Source organism: Gopherus flavomarginatus, chromosome 13 (genome assembly GCF_025201925.1).
Source record: "Gopherus flavomarginatus isolate rGopFla2 chromosome 13, rGopFla2.mat.asm, whole genome shotgun sequence".
NCBI lineage: Eukaryota > Metazoa > Chordata > Testudines > Testudinidae > Gopherus > Gopherus flavomarginatus.
Window position 1 is genome coordinate 23,436,347 of NC_066629.1, and position 12,368 is coordinate 23,448,714.

General features: G+C 50.4%; 1 long non-coding RNA gene across 1 annotated transcript; it reads left to right on the forward strand.

Annotated features, from left to right (window-relative positions):
- Nucleotides 1-238: 238 nt before the first annotated feature.
- LOC127033859 (uncharacterized) lies at nt 239-2,984 on the forward strand. Its single transcript, XR_007769235.1, has 2 exons — nt 239-483; nt 1,946-2,984. It is a non-coding gene; the product is annotated as an uncharacterized LOC127033859 (long non-coding RNA).
- Nucleotides 2,985-12,368: the final 9,384 nt, after the last annotated feature.

A 12,368-nucleotide genomic window follows, 5' to 3' on the forward strand; every position in this document is an offset into this window, starting at 1 on the left:
TAAAGGAGAGTGGTGATATCTCCTTCCGTTCAGTCTATGTTCCGTATTTGTTTTAACCATGGAAACTTCTTGCACAATAAAGCCTCCCATCATAAAGTCAAGCCGTCCATTTCAGAGCAGTGACCCATCCTCCATTCACAAGCCCCACCTGAGTGACCATGACAACAGAGTGTATACAAAGGTTCCAGGCCTAGGGCTGCCCCACAACCAACGCTGGGGACAGTTTAGCTGAGGATTCTCATGGACAGACATGGGACGGTCTTGGGATCACCCCCAGAATTTCCAACTTGCATGTTTGTCCTTTAAAACAGTGCTCAGAATCAATGCATGGAGTGAACAGGTGGCTGGGCTACTGGCTGAAAAAAAGGAGGGAAATGTTTAAAATGAAGAAAGCAGATGCTACCAGCACTTTTTTTGCTGCTTCAAATGTTTCCAGGAAGTATTTTGTTATCATGCAATACTCACTATCAGGATTATTACAAGGTAAGCTCCTTATAGGCAAATCCTGAAGTTTGTTTTACACACTTTGAGGCTGAGGCATTTTTGAGGGAAAGCTTGTAAAATATTACTGTTTTGTGGGCCAAATTCATTCATGGTGTAACTCCATAGTGTCTCTCATTGCAAAACAAGGAAGAGTCAGGTAAACCTGCATAAATTTTTTTATTATATTATTAATTGTATATGTCTTGTCTAAGACATAAGGTATAGCCTATTATCATTTCAAATATGGTGTTTACTTGGGTAGAACAGATACATTATTAGTAAAATAGAATTTGCATTAAAGATTAGGAGACACATTGTAAATTACATAATCATACAAATTAGCAAGTAAATTAAATGAATAAGCATGAAGGAATACAAGTGAAAAGAGTATCCCACATGCACTTTGCACAGGGTTTAATTTATTTGATGAACATAGTTTAGTTGTAATTATTTAGGATGATACTTTGTTCTCTACTAGGAAACATGCTATAGTGTAGTATGTAACAGTAACAAAGTCATAGCAGTCTGAGGCCCCAATGCCACTTCAAGCACCATCTCTGCTTCTTCACTGTTCTGGAGAAATGGGAGGGGGCCTATATGGGGTTTATCAAGTTTAGGGGTTAGTAAATTGGGAACTGGTAAGGTTTTACCATTATTACTGCTGTTGTCATCAGTACTGTCATTACAATTATGATCTGCTAAGAACCTTTTAACAGGAAGTGGTACAAATCTAATATATCTGGCCAAATTCATTCCCGGTGTAACACCATTGACTCCAGAATTACAGCAAGGATGAATTTGACTCAGTCAGTCTCAGAAATTCAGTATTAATTTGCCATAAACCACATAGGATGTTACTTATATTCAAACACTTCACTTTGCCCCAAATTTTGCAGCCTTCTCCCTCTGTGGGTGCATTTGCTCACATGAGGAAAATCTCTATCTCATGCTCACTAGCATGACAAAGCGTTGCACAATTGGGTTGTTATGGTTTCCAATTTCCATTTTCTATATTGGCCTCACTTAATTTATGATACATCTCTACTTCGATATAACGCTGTCCTCGGGAGCCAAAAAATCTTACCATGTTATAGGTGAAACCGCGTTATATCGAACTTGATTTGATCCACCGAAGCATGCAGCCCTGCCCCATGGAGCGCTGCTTTACCGTGTTATATCCAAATTCGTTTTATATCAGGTGGCATTATAACAGGGTAGAGGTGTGTTTCACTGATTCAGTACATCTTTGCACTAACTCCTTTCTGGTGAGTCAGTTTCATGTTGGAATTACTGGCACAAATTTATTTCTAGAATAACTCATTTGGAGTCTGTGGAATTACACCAAGGATGAATATGGCCTAGTGTTTTAGTTGTCATTGTTAACTGTTTGTATTACAGGAGCATCTCACAAAAATTCAATGAGTGATCAAATAATTATTGGACACTTTTTGTCTTTTTCTAGGTTTAGTTGCAGTGCTCTCCTCGCAGAAGTAGTGTTTGGTTTGTAGGCAGTGTAGTTAGCTGATTGTATCCATCTCTTTGCAATCACTAACTTGACTGCCATCAAAACAAGACACAGAATTCCCTGCTACAGCCTCAGCACAGAGAACAGCACGTCTTACAAGCTACTGATGTCTAACTCACAGAATAAATCAACACATCTTTCATTTACAACTTCATTTTCAGAAATGTCAGCTGTTCAACACAGAATGCATTGTTGAAGAAGTCAGGTGAAATCTTAGCCCCATTTAGTCAATGGCAAAACTCCCATTGACATCAGTGGACCCAGGATTTCACCTGTTGTGTTTAATTTGGCTTTTTGAAAACACCTCAAACATTCAATTCTTTATGTACCAAGATTTGACCAACAAGCATTCTAGGGCAAAGAAAACAGGCCAGAGAATTTAAGTCCAGTTCATTTGACTTTAAAAATTCTCTTAAAGATATGAGCATGTATGTATCAATTCTTGTTTAACAAATTAAAAACAGGTAGATACTTGTAAAAATGCTTAGAGATCATATGCTGTGTTGTGCTGTAAATACATCTTCACCATGTTAGCATATGTCACCCTCTCCACTTTGGTGAACTTCTAAGAATTAATTATGAAGAAATATCAATTCATCTTAATAGTACAAGAGTCTACCATATTTCAGTGGCAAGATCTGATCTTAGTAAAATCAGATGTTGGAAATGAACTGTCTTTTACATTAGCCTAGTTACCAGGCAGTGTAGTTAGCTGATTGCTAAAGGTAACAATCACTAACCACACAGCCAGATAAAAAGGTATGTAATGCATCTTGTTGGAAGTCTGGAATACTGAAGTGTTTCAACAACACAAAAGGCATTTAGCCTGGCTCCTTTGTAGAGGTGCACAATGCAGAGACAAAGCAGAGCAAATGAAACATAATGGATTCCCCATAAAAATGCAAGTGACATCAATCTAATTGTCAGCTCAATATTGTATAGCTGTTAAGCTGGAATAAAGCTGCATATTAAAATGTTTCATATCCTTGGATGCAGAAAGGAAATACAAAACAGAATCTGAAGAGATCTTTTTATTTTGTAATTTGCAAACATAGAATCTGATTCTGATTCATAGATTCCAAGGCCAGGAGGGACCACTGTGATCTTCTACTCTTACCTCCTGTATAACACAGGCCATAGAACTGCTCCCAAAATAGTTCCTAGAGCAGAGCTTTTCAAATCTTACTGACACCAACCTTACACCTGTCTAACCCCACTGACTTCAGTGGAGTGACTCACCATCTACACCTATTTAAATAAAGTCAGAATCAAGCTTGTAATTGTTTCAGGAGATTCACCTCCCTCTTCACTTTCCCCTGTGGAGGAACTTTACATGGAAGTTCCTCCATAGCAAAACCTGAAGCCTTACCATGGGCTTGATCCTATGAAGTGGTGAGCTTCTCTGGAAAGTGATAAAACACTCTCAACTTCTATAATCTTCATTAGAAGTTCAGCCTGCTCAGCACCTTGCAGAATGGGGTCCCTCGGGAACAGGGCATGGGATTTGCCTGTGTCCATATAGCCTATGTACCTACAACTTAGAGTGGAGTTGTGAGCTTGAGTCTGATTGTTCATAGAGCCAAGGTAGGTGAGGCAATATTTTTCATGTGAACCATCTTTCTTTGTTTTGTTGGTATATTTTTCCCTTGGTCTTTTGTGAAGTAGTGTATTAGATGTCCCTCTATTTTTGTTCCTCTGTTTATCTTGTCTATAGTTAATATATGCAACAAGTTGTAACAAACTGTAACTATCATATACAGAATAATATAATGAAGTTGTTAATTTATTCAAATGAGGGTCATATAAATCAAATTTTAAAAGGCAGAAAATAGCACTGTCACAAGGTGGCTGGCCCCTTTAAGTAAAGTGGATCCAGCATACCTGGGCCAGCACAGGTATGTCCCATAGTGATTCAGTTCAGAGAGTGGGGTGGTACTTGAGGCTAATAAATGAGTGAAAGACGGCTCTGAGCAAGGGGAAGGTCCCTGGAAGATGATGGGAGGTCACTGGGGGGGAGGACAGCTACTGGAATGGAACAAGGGCCATGCTCTAGGGAAGCAGCCCTGGGGTCTGTGTTTGTGAAGACAAGAGAAAGGACAGCCAGACCAGGGAGGCTGACAAAGGGTAGGAGTATGTCAGCACTACAGTACAAAACTCATAGCTGGTCTAGGTCGCTGACTCGGGGTTCATGGTTTAGGCTCCAGGGTTATAAAATTACAGTGTAGAGTTTGGGCTCAGGGCTGGAGCCTAGTTTCTGAGATCCCACAAGTGGGGAGTTCCAAAACTGAGGCTGCAGCCTGAGCGTCTACACTGCAATTTTATAACCCCACAGCTTGAGCCTGACTCAGCTGACCTGGGCCAGCCGGAGTCTTTTATTGCAAGGTAGCTATCCCCTAGCAGACCAGCAGAGGGACTATCCTTGAAAGCCAAGAAGAAGCTGCAGAAGGACTTCGGCTAGGGTGTATTTTCTCACAATAGGGCAGATGGGGAGCAAAAGAAAGCCTGGGTGTGGCAGAACATGCCAGAGCTGGGATATGAGGTGTGCTGTTGGACTGTGGTTTGGCACTCTCATGGATTATGTGCATTCTGTGTGGGATAAACTGACTGTGTTTGGGGCTTCCAAGGACTATGTGTTTATGCAGAATAATAAACTAGCCCTGGGAAGGGGTAATACTGGACACAAGAGACCGTCTGGTGGAATCTTTAATGAGCCTGAGAGGGGAAACAGAGGCAGTTATCCTGACGTTGTGCCCACCTGCAAGGAGGCACTCGGAGGGGAGCGGGAATTGTAGCAAGCATAATAAAAGTATCTTGCTAAACATTTCCATCGCAACAATACTTGTCTTCAACTATACAGCAATGGTGCTATTCCTGCACAGAAGACTCTGGGCTACATTCTCCGTTCCTTACTTAAGCAAAACTCCTGTTGACTCCAAAGAGACTGTGCCTGGCTCTGTTACCACTTCAGAAAACACACTTCATCTGAAAACTAGAATTCAGTGTAACCACAAAACATAATACAATTCTACTGTGCAGTACTAATGAGTGCTAGATTGGTGGGGAACTAGTTGTCCGATCATCTCATAGTATACACCACCTCTGGGGACTCTGCTGGTTTAAAGCTGGCTCCTGGGCTGGTAGTAACTGAAAGCTACCAGCTGATGGTGCTATGGTGCCCCACTTGTGAGGTCTGAAGTTTTAATTCCAGCAGCAATATTCTGATTGGGCCACATTACATGTGACAAACACCTGCACTTCCACAATGTGTCCAGATCAGCACTGCCCTCTGATGGATATTGTCAGTGCCAGATATGCTAAGGGATGTAATAATATCACCAACGGGTTACAAAACCCAGGGCACCACTCCCTAGAAGAATAAACAGGGTTCTGGGTCAAGTTCTACACTGGGAGAGATGGACAAATCTCTACTGCTTTTTTGCTGGTGCTGGATTAATGCACAGATGCACTAGGCCCAGCCCCTAAAAATCAATTATTTAAAAAAAAAGATCAAAACCAGGCCCCAATTCACCATTTGCCTGGCCATAGGGTACCCACATACAGCAGGGACAGGTGGGTGTGAAATGCTACTTGGCTACCTTGGAAGCCTTTTGCTTCCTCAGTGCATAGGTGTAAATGAGAACACAAAGTGCAGGGTAACATGAGCCCCATGTTTTTAGACTAGAAATGTCTCTTACATCATCACTTTAATGTAAACTAGTGTAGGAAACTGCACTGCCTGAATTCCTGCCCCTCAGCAGCCTTGGCTATAACCTTCAGCGCTGCGGAAGCAGCGATCCAGCCTGTCTCTGCTTTATCCCTTCCGTACACAGAGGAATGGGCAGGGCTGGCCTGGCTGCAAAGTGGGTTCCCTGGGGAGCTGGGCTGAGTGCGCAAACACCGACCTGCCAAGGGGGGCCGCGATTCTTGGGCTCTATGAAGACAGCATAGGGCAGCCCCGAGGGCTCTGCAACCTCCCTTGCACAGGCTAGACTGTTGGCCTTTGTCAGCTCTGCCAAGCATGATGGCCTTTGCCAAAGTCTTCTGGAACTTAGTGACCCTGCAGCCACCACTAGAGTTCTGCCTAAGCTCCAGGGAAATGGTGAGCTGGAGCCGGTTCGCAAGAACCGGTTGTTAAATTTAGAAGCCGGTGTAGAACCAGTTGCTAAAGGGGTGGCCCGGCTTCCCCAGGGGGCAATTTAAAGGGCCTGAGACTCCCAGCAGGGGCTGGAGCCCCAGGCACTTTAAACTGCCACCAGAGTCCCACTGCTGGAGCCCTGGGGTAGGGCTGCAGGGCTCCAGCAGCTATTTAAAGGGCTGGGGTGGTAAAAGCAGGGATAGTTCAGTGTGGGGGGAGGGATAGCTCAGTGGTTTGAGCATTGGTTTGCTAAACCCAGGCTTGTGAGCTCAATCCTTGAGGGGGCCATTTGGGGACTGGTCCTGCATTGAGCGGGGGATTGGACTAGATGATGTCCTGAGGTCCCTTCCAACCCTAATAATCTATGATCTTGGGAGCTCATCACTGCCCCAGGGGACTGCAGCTTCAAGACCTCTGAGAGACCCTCCTTATCCCCTTAGTACTGCTGGGGAGACCCCCCCCCATTCCTTCCCTCTGCTCCCCAGCAGTGAGGAGAGTCTCTCATCATTGACAGAGACCCCTATGTGCTCTCTCCTGTGTGAGCACTGGGGATGCAAGTGCCCTTCATTTCCTACACGCTTTCCCCTATCTTGTAGGGGTGACCCCCATTCCTCCCCAGTAGCAGGGATGACTGAAGATTATTACTGTTTATTTCCTGTCTCCCTAGTGTTGGAAAAAGCCTAGAGAACTCCAGCCTCTGCTCCTAAGATAATCTGTATTTGAGATATCACCTGGGTGGGAGAGCCCAGACACGGCTCATGCTGACAGGGCAGCAGGTGCTGGGTGGGAAAAACCAGAGATGGCTTGAACTGACTGGACAGGAGGTGCTGAGCAGGAGAAGCCTGGACGTGGTTCACACTGAGCCACCTCCAGAAGGGCTGGGTGGGATGGGCAAGAGGAAAGGGAAAGTCCAGAGGCGGCTTGCGCTAACAGGCCAGGAGTCACTGGGCAGAAGGCTGGCAGCAGTTCACACTGACTGGGCAGAGGTGCTGAACAGCAAAGCCCATAGGTGGCTCACGCTGACTGGGAAGGAGGGGCTGGGCGGGAAAACCACTGAGGAGTCTCCCGCTGACTGGGGAGGAGGGGCTGGGCGGGAAAACCACTGAGGAGTCTCCCGCTGACTGGGGAGGAGGGGCTTGGCAGGAGAAGCCTGGAGGCAGCTCATGCTGACTGGGCAGGAGAGGCTGGACAGGAAAGCCCAGAGGTGGCTCGTGCTGACTGGGCAGAAGCAATAGGCTGGGGTAACCACTGAGCAGGTTTGTACTGACTGGGCAGAGGCGCTGGGCAGGAAAGCTGTCAGGAGCCCTGTGCTTACTGGCCAAGAGGGCCTGGTTTGGAAAGCCCTGAGGCGGCTTGCCCTGACGGGGAGGAGGTGCTGGGTGGGAAAGCCCAGAGGCGGCTCAGGCTGACTGGGCAGGAGTCACTGGGTGGGAAAGCCCTCAAGTGCCCTGCATTGGCTGGGCAGGAGGCACTGGGCAGGAGAAGCCTGGAGGCAGTTCACACTGACTGGGCAGAGGTGCTGAACAGTAAAGCCCAGAAGTGGCTCATGCTGACTGGGCAGGAGGTGCTGGGTGGGAAAGCCCAGAGGTGGCTCAGGCTGACTGGGCAGGAGGTGCTGGGTGGGAAAGCCCTGAGGCGGCTCGCGCTGACTGGGCAGAGGCGCTGGGCGGGAAAGCCCAGAGGTGGCTCAGGCTGACTGGGCAGAAGCAACAGGGTGGGGTAACCACTGAGGAGGTTTGTACTGACTGGGCAGAGGCGCTGGGCAGGAAAGCTGTCAGGAGCCCTGTGCTTACTGGCCAAGAGGGCCTGGTTTGGAAAGCCCTGAGGCGGCTTGCCCTGACGGGGAGGAGGTGCTGGGTGGGAAAGCCCTGAGGCGGCTCAGGCTGACTGGGCAGGAGTCACTGGGTGGGAAAGCCCTCAAGTGCCCTGCATTGGCTGGGCAGGAGGCACTGGGCAGGAGAAGCCTGGAGGCAGTTCACACTGACTGGGCAGAGGTGCTGAACAGTAAAGCCCAGAAGTGGCTCATGCTGACTGGGCAGGAGGTGCTGGGTGGGAAAGCCCAGAGGTGGCTCAGGCTGACTGGGCAGGAGGTGCTGGGTGGGAAAGCCCTGAGGCGGCTCGCGCTGACTGGGCAGAGGCGCTGGGCGGGAAAGCCCAGAGGTGGCTCAGGCTGACTGGGCAGAAGCAACAGGGTGGGGTAACCACTGAGGAGGTTTGTACTGACTGGGCAGAGGCGCTGGGCAGGAAAGCTGTCAGGAGCCCTGTGCTTACTGGCCAAGAGGGCCTGGTTTGGAAAGCCCTGAGGCGGCTTGCCCTGACGGGGAGGAGGTGCTGGGTGGGAAAGCCCAGAGGCGGCTCAGGCTGACTGGGCAGGAGTCACTGGGTGGGAAAGCCCTCAAGTGCCCTGCATTGGCTGGGCAGGAGGCACTGGGCAGGAGAAGCCTGGAGGCAGTTCACACTGACTGGGCAGAGGTGCTGAACAGTAAAGCCCAGAAGTGGCTCATGCTGACTGGATAGGAGGTGCTGGGTGGGAAAGCCCTGAGGTGGCTCAGGCTGACTGGGCAGGAGGTGCTGGGTGGGAAAGCCCTGAGGTGGCTCAGGCTGACTGGGCAGGAGGTGCTGGGTGGGAAAGCCTTCAGGCACCCTGCATTGGCTGGGCAGGAGGCTCTGCGCAGGAGAAGCTGGAAGCAGTTTGCACTGACTGGGCTAAGGTGCTGAACAGTAAAGCCCACAGGTTGCTCAAGCTGACTGGGTAGGAGGTGCTGGGCGGGAAAACCACTGAGGTGTCTCACGCTGACTGGGGAGGAGGCGCTGGGCGGGAAAACCACTGAGGTGTCTCACGCTGACTGGGGAGGAGGTGCTGGGCGGGAAAACCACTGAGGTGTCTCACATTGACAGGGCAGGAGACGCTGGGTGGGGAAACCACTGAGGTGTCTCATGCTGACTGGGGAGGAGGTGCTGGGCGGGAAAACCACTGAGGTGTCTCATGCTGACTGGGGAGGAGGTGCTGGGCGGGAAAACCACTGAGGTGTCTCACATTGACAGGGCAGGAGACGCTGGGTGGGGAAACCACTGAGGTGTCTCACATTGACTGGGGAGGAGGCGCTGGGTGGGAAAACCACTGAGGTGTCTCACGCTGACAGGGGAGGAGGTGCTGGGTGGGGAAACCACTGAGGTGTCTCACATTGACTGGGGAGGAGGCGCTGGGTGGGAAAACCACTGAGGTGTCTCACGCTGACTGGGGAGGAGAGGCTGGGTGGGAAAACCACTGAGGTGTCTCATGCTGACTGGGGAGGAGGCGCTGGGTGGGAAAACCACTGAGGTGTCTCACGCTGACAGGGCAGGAGACGCTGGGTGGGAAAACCACTGAGGTGTCTCACATTGACTGGGGAGGAGAGGCTGGGTGGGAAAACCACTGAGGTGTCTCACATTGACTGGGGAGGAGAGGCTGGGTGGGGAAACCACTGAGGTGTCTCACGCTGACAGGGCAGGAGACGCTGGGCGGGAAAACCACTGAGGTGTCTCACGCTGACTGGGGAGGAGGTGCTGGGTGGGAAAACCACTGAGGTGTCTCACATTGACTGGGGAGGAGGCGCTGGGTGGGAAAACCACTGAGGTGTCTCACGCTGACTGGGTAGGAGGCGCTGGGCGGGAAAACCACTGAGGTTTCTCACACTGACTGGGAAGGAGGGGCTGGGTGGGAAAACCACTGAGGTGTCTCACATTGACTGGGGAGGAGGCGCTGGGCGGGAAAACCACTGAGGTGTCTCACGCTGACTGGGGAGGAGGCGCTGGGCGGGAAAACCACTGAGGTGTCTCACATTGACTGGGGAGGAGAGGCTGGGTGGGAAAACCACTGAGGTGTCTCACATTGACTGGGGAGGAGGCGCTGGGTGGGAAAACCACTGAGGTGTCTCACGCTGACTGGGGAGGAGGCACTCGCCGGGAAAACCACTGAGGTGTCTCACATTGACTGGGGAGGAGAGGCTGGGTGGGAAAACCACTGAGGTGTCTCACGCTGACAGGGCAGGAGACGCTGGGCGGGAGAACCACTGAGGTGTCTCATGCTGACTGGGGAGGAGGCGCTTGGCGGGAAAACCACTGAGGTGTCTCACGCTGACAGGGCAGGAGACGCTGGGCGGGAGAACCACTGAGGTGTCTCATGCTGACTGGGGAGGAGGCGCTTGGCGGGAAAACCACTGAGGTGTCTCACGCTGACAGGGCAGGAAACGCTGGGCGGGAAAACCACTGAGGTGTCTCACGCTGATTGGGGAGGAGGCGCTGGGTGGGAAAGCTCTCAGGCAGTCTGCCCTGGCTATGCAGAAGGCGCTGGGCGGGAAAGCCCAGAGACATCTGGCACTGACTGTGTAGGAGGCATTGGGCGGGAAAGCTCTCAGGTGGTTTGCCCTGGCTATGCAGAAGGCTATGGGCGGGAAAGTCCAGAGGCAGTTCACACTGACAGGCAGAGGTTCAGAGTGGGGAAACCCAGAGTTGTCTCTTGCTGACTGGGCTTTAGGCGCTGGGAGAAAAACCCGAAGCTGGGTCGAGTGGACTGGGCAGAAGGGGCTCGGTGTGAGAAGCCCATGGGTGGCTTGCGCAGACAGAGCAGAAGATACTGGGCAGAAAAGCCCAGAGGGAATTCATGCTGATTAGGCAGCAGGTGCTGGGCGGGAAAGCCCAGAGGCAGCTCACAATGACTGGCCAGGAGGCACTGGGTGGGGAAAACCACTGAGAGCTCAGGCTGACTGGGCTGTAGGCACTGAGGGGAGAGTCTGAAAGTAGATTGCGCTGACTGGGCAAAAGGCGATGGGCGGGAAAACACAAGAGCTGGGTCGCTCTAGATATGCAGTAGGGGCGGGGTGGGAAACCCCAGCAGTGGCTCGTGCTGACAAGGCACGTGGTGCTGGGCGGGAAAGCTCAGAGACAGCTCATGCTGACAGGCCAGGAAACACAGGGCAGAAAAATTCAGAAATGACATGCGCTGGTTGGACAGAAGCAGCTAGGCAGGAAAACCAGAGGCACAATGGGCTCCATGGGCAGGATACACTGGGTGCGAAAAGGGGGAAATGGTTCCACTAATTGGACAAGAAGAATTCAGTGTGCAACATTAAAGGCATGTTGTACTGACTTCCCATGAGGCCTTAGACGTGAAATACCTGTGAAGCCCTGAGCTGACTGGGAAAGAGGAACAGAGTAGGAAATATCTTAGGATTTTCCTGCTGACAGGACAGAAGGAGCTAAATTGTCATACAAGCTATCCTGCTTTCTGCTAAGAATTGGTGCAGACAACTAGGAATTGGGGTAATTTCAATGAGGGGCGAGGACCTTGTCCATTTAATCTAAATTCATCTTGGAATCGTGGTGTCCACTGAGCCCGCTTCACTTCACTTCACTCTCTTTCTATCTCTTTCTAGCAACTCAAAGGACAAAATAAAGACGACGATAGAGGCACCAAAGAAGCTGCAGGAAAAGAGAAGAAAAGGCCAGTCAAAAACCATGCACACATTACACACATGGCCCTCCCTGTGGCACTTACACTTGTCCGCCTAGGCTTTATCCCCCTGGAGGGACCAGGGGACAGGACCTCTCCGAAAATGGAGATCAAGGTCCGCTCCTCGCCAAGAGAAATGCTTTATGGGCCCATTCCTCAAGTACGGCTGAATGACACCCCCTTTAAGAAGAGTTGAGGTCTCTGTGCATTTCAGCTCTTCAGGACTTACCCTTTAACATGCCCTGTGCCACTGACCTCTCCCTGTAAGAAGGGTGCGGGTCTCCCTTTCTAGCTTCTCTTGGGCCGCTGGCACTTGCCGGGCAAAGAGACCACTCTCTACTGAGGGAATGGAGGTCTCTACTTTTCCGCACACTTGGCAATGGCCCATTGTGATGAGCCTGGCTTAAGGACCACCCTGTAAGGAGGGTTTGGGTCTCCTTCCACACCCTTATTGAGCCACAGGTCACTTTGACATGCCAGGCAAAGGGACTGCCCTGTAACCAGGGTGTAAGGTCTTAGCCCTCTCGTTCTTCGACTAGGAGAGCCTCTTTGTGCCTGTGGCTGAGAGACCTCCTTTTAAGAAGGATCGAGGTCTCTCTGGCTTTCTACCATTTAGAACCTGGCCTTTAAAATGCCCTGTGCCACTGACCTCTCCCTGTAAGAAGGGTGCAGGTCTCCCCTTTCTAGCTTGTCTTAGGCCGCTGGCACTTACTGGGCAAAGGGACCACCCTCTA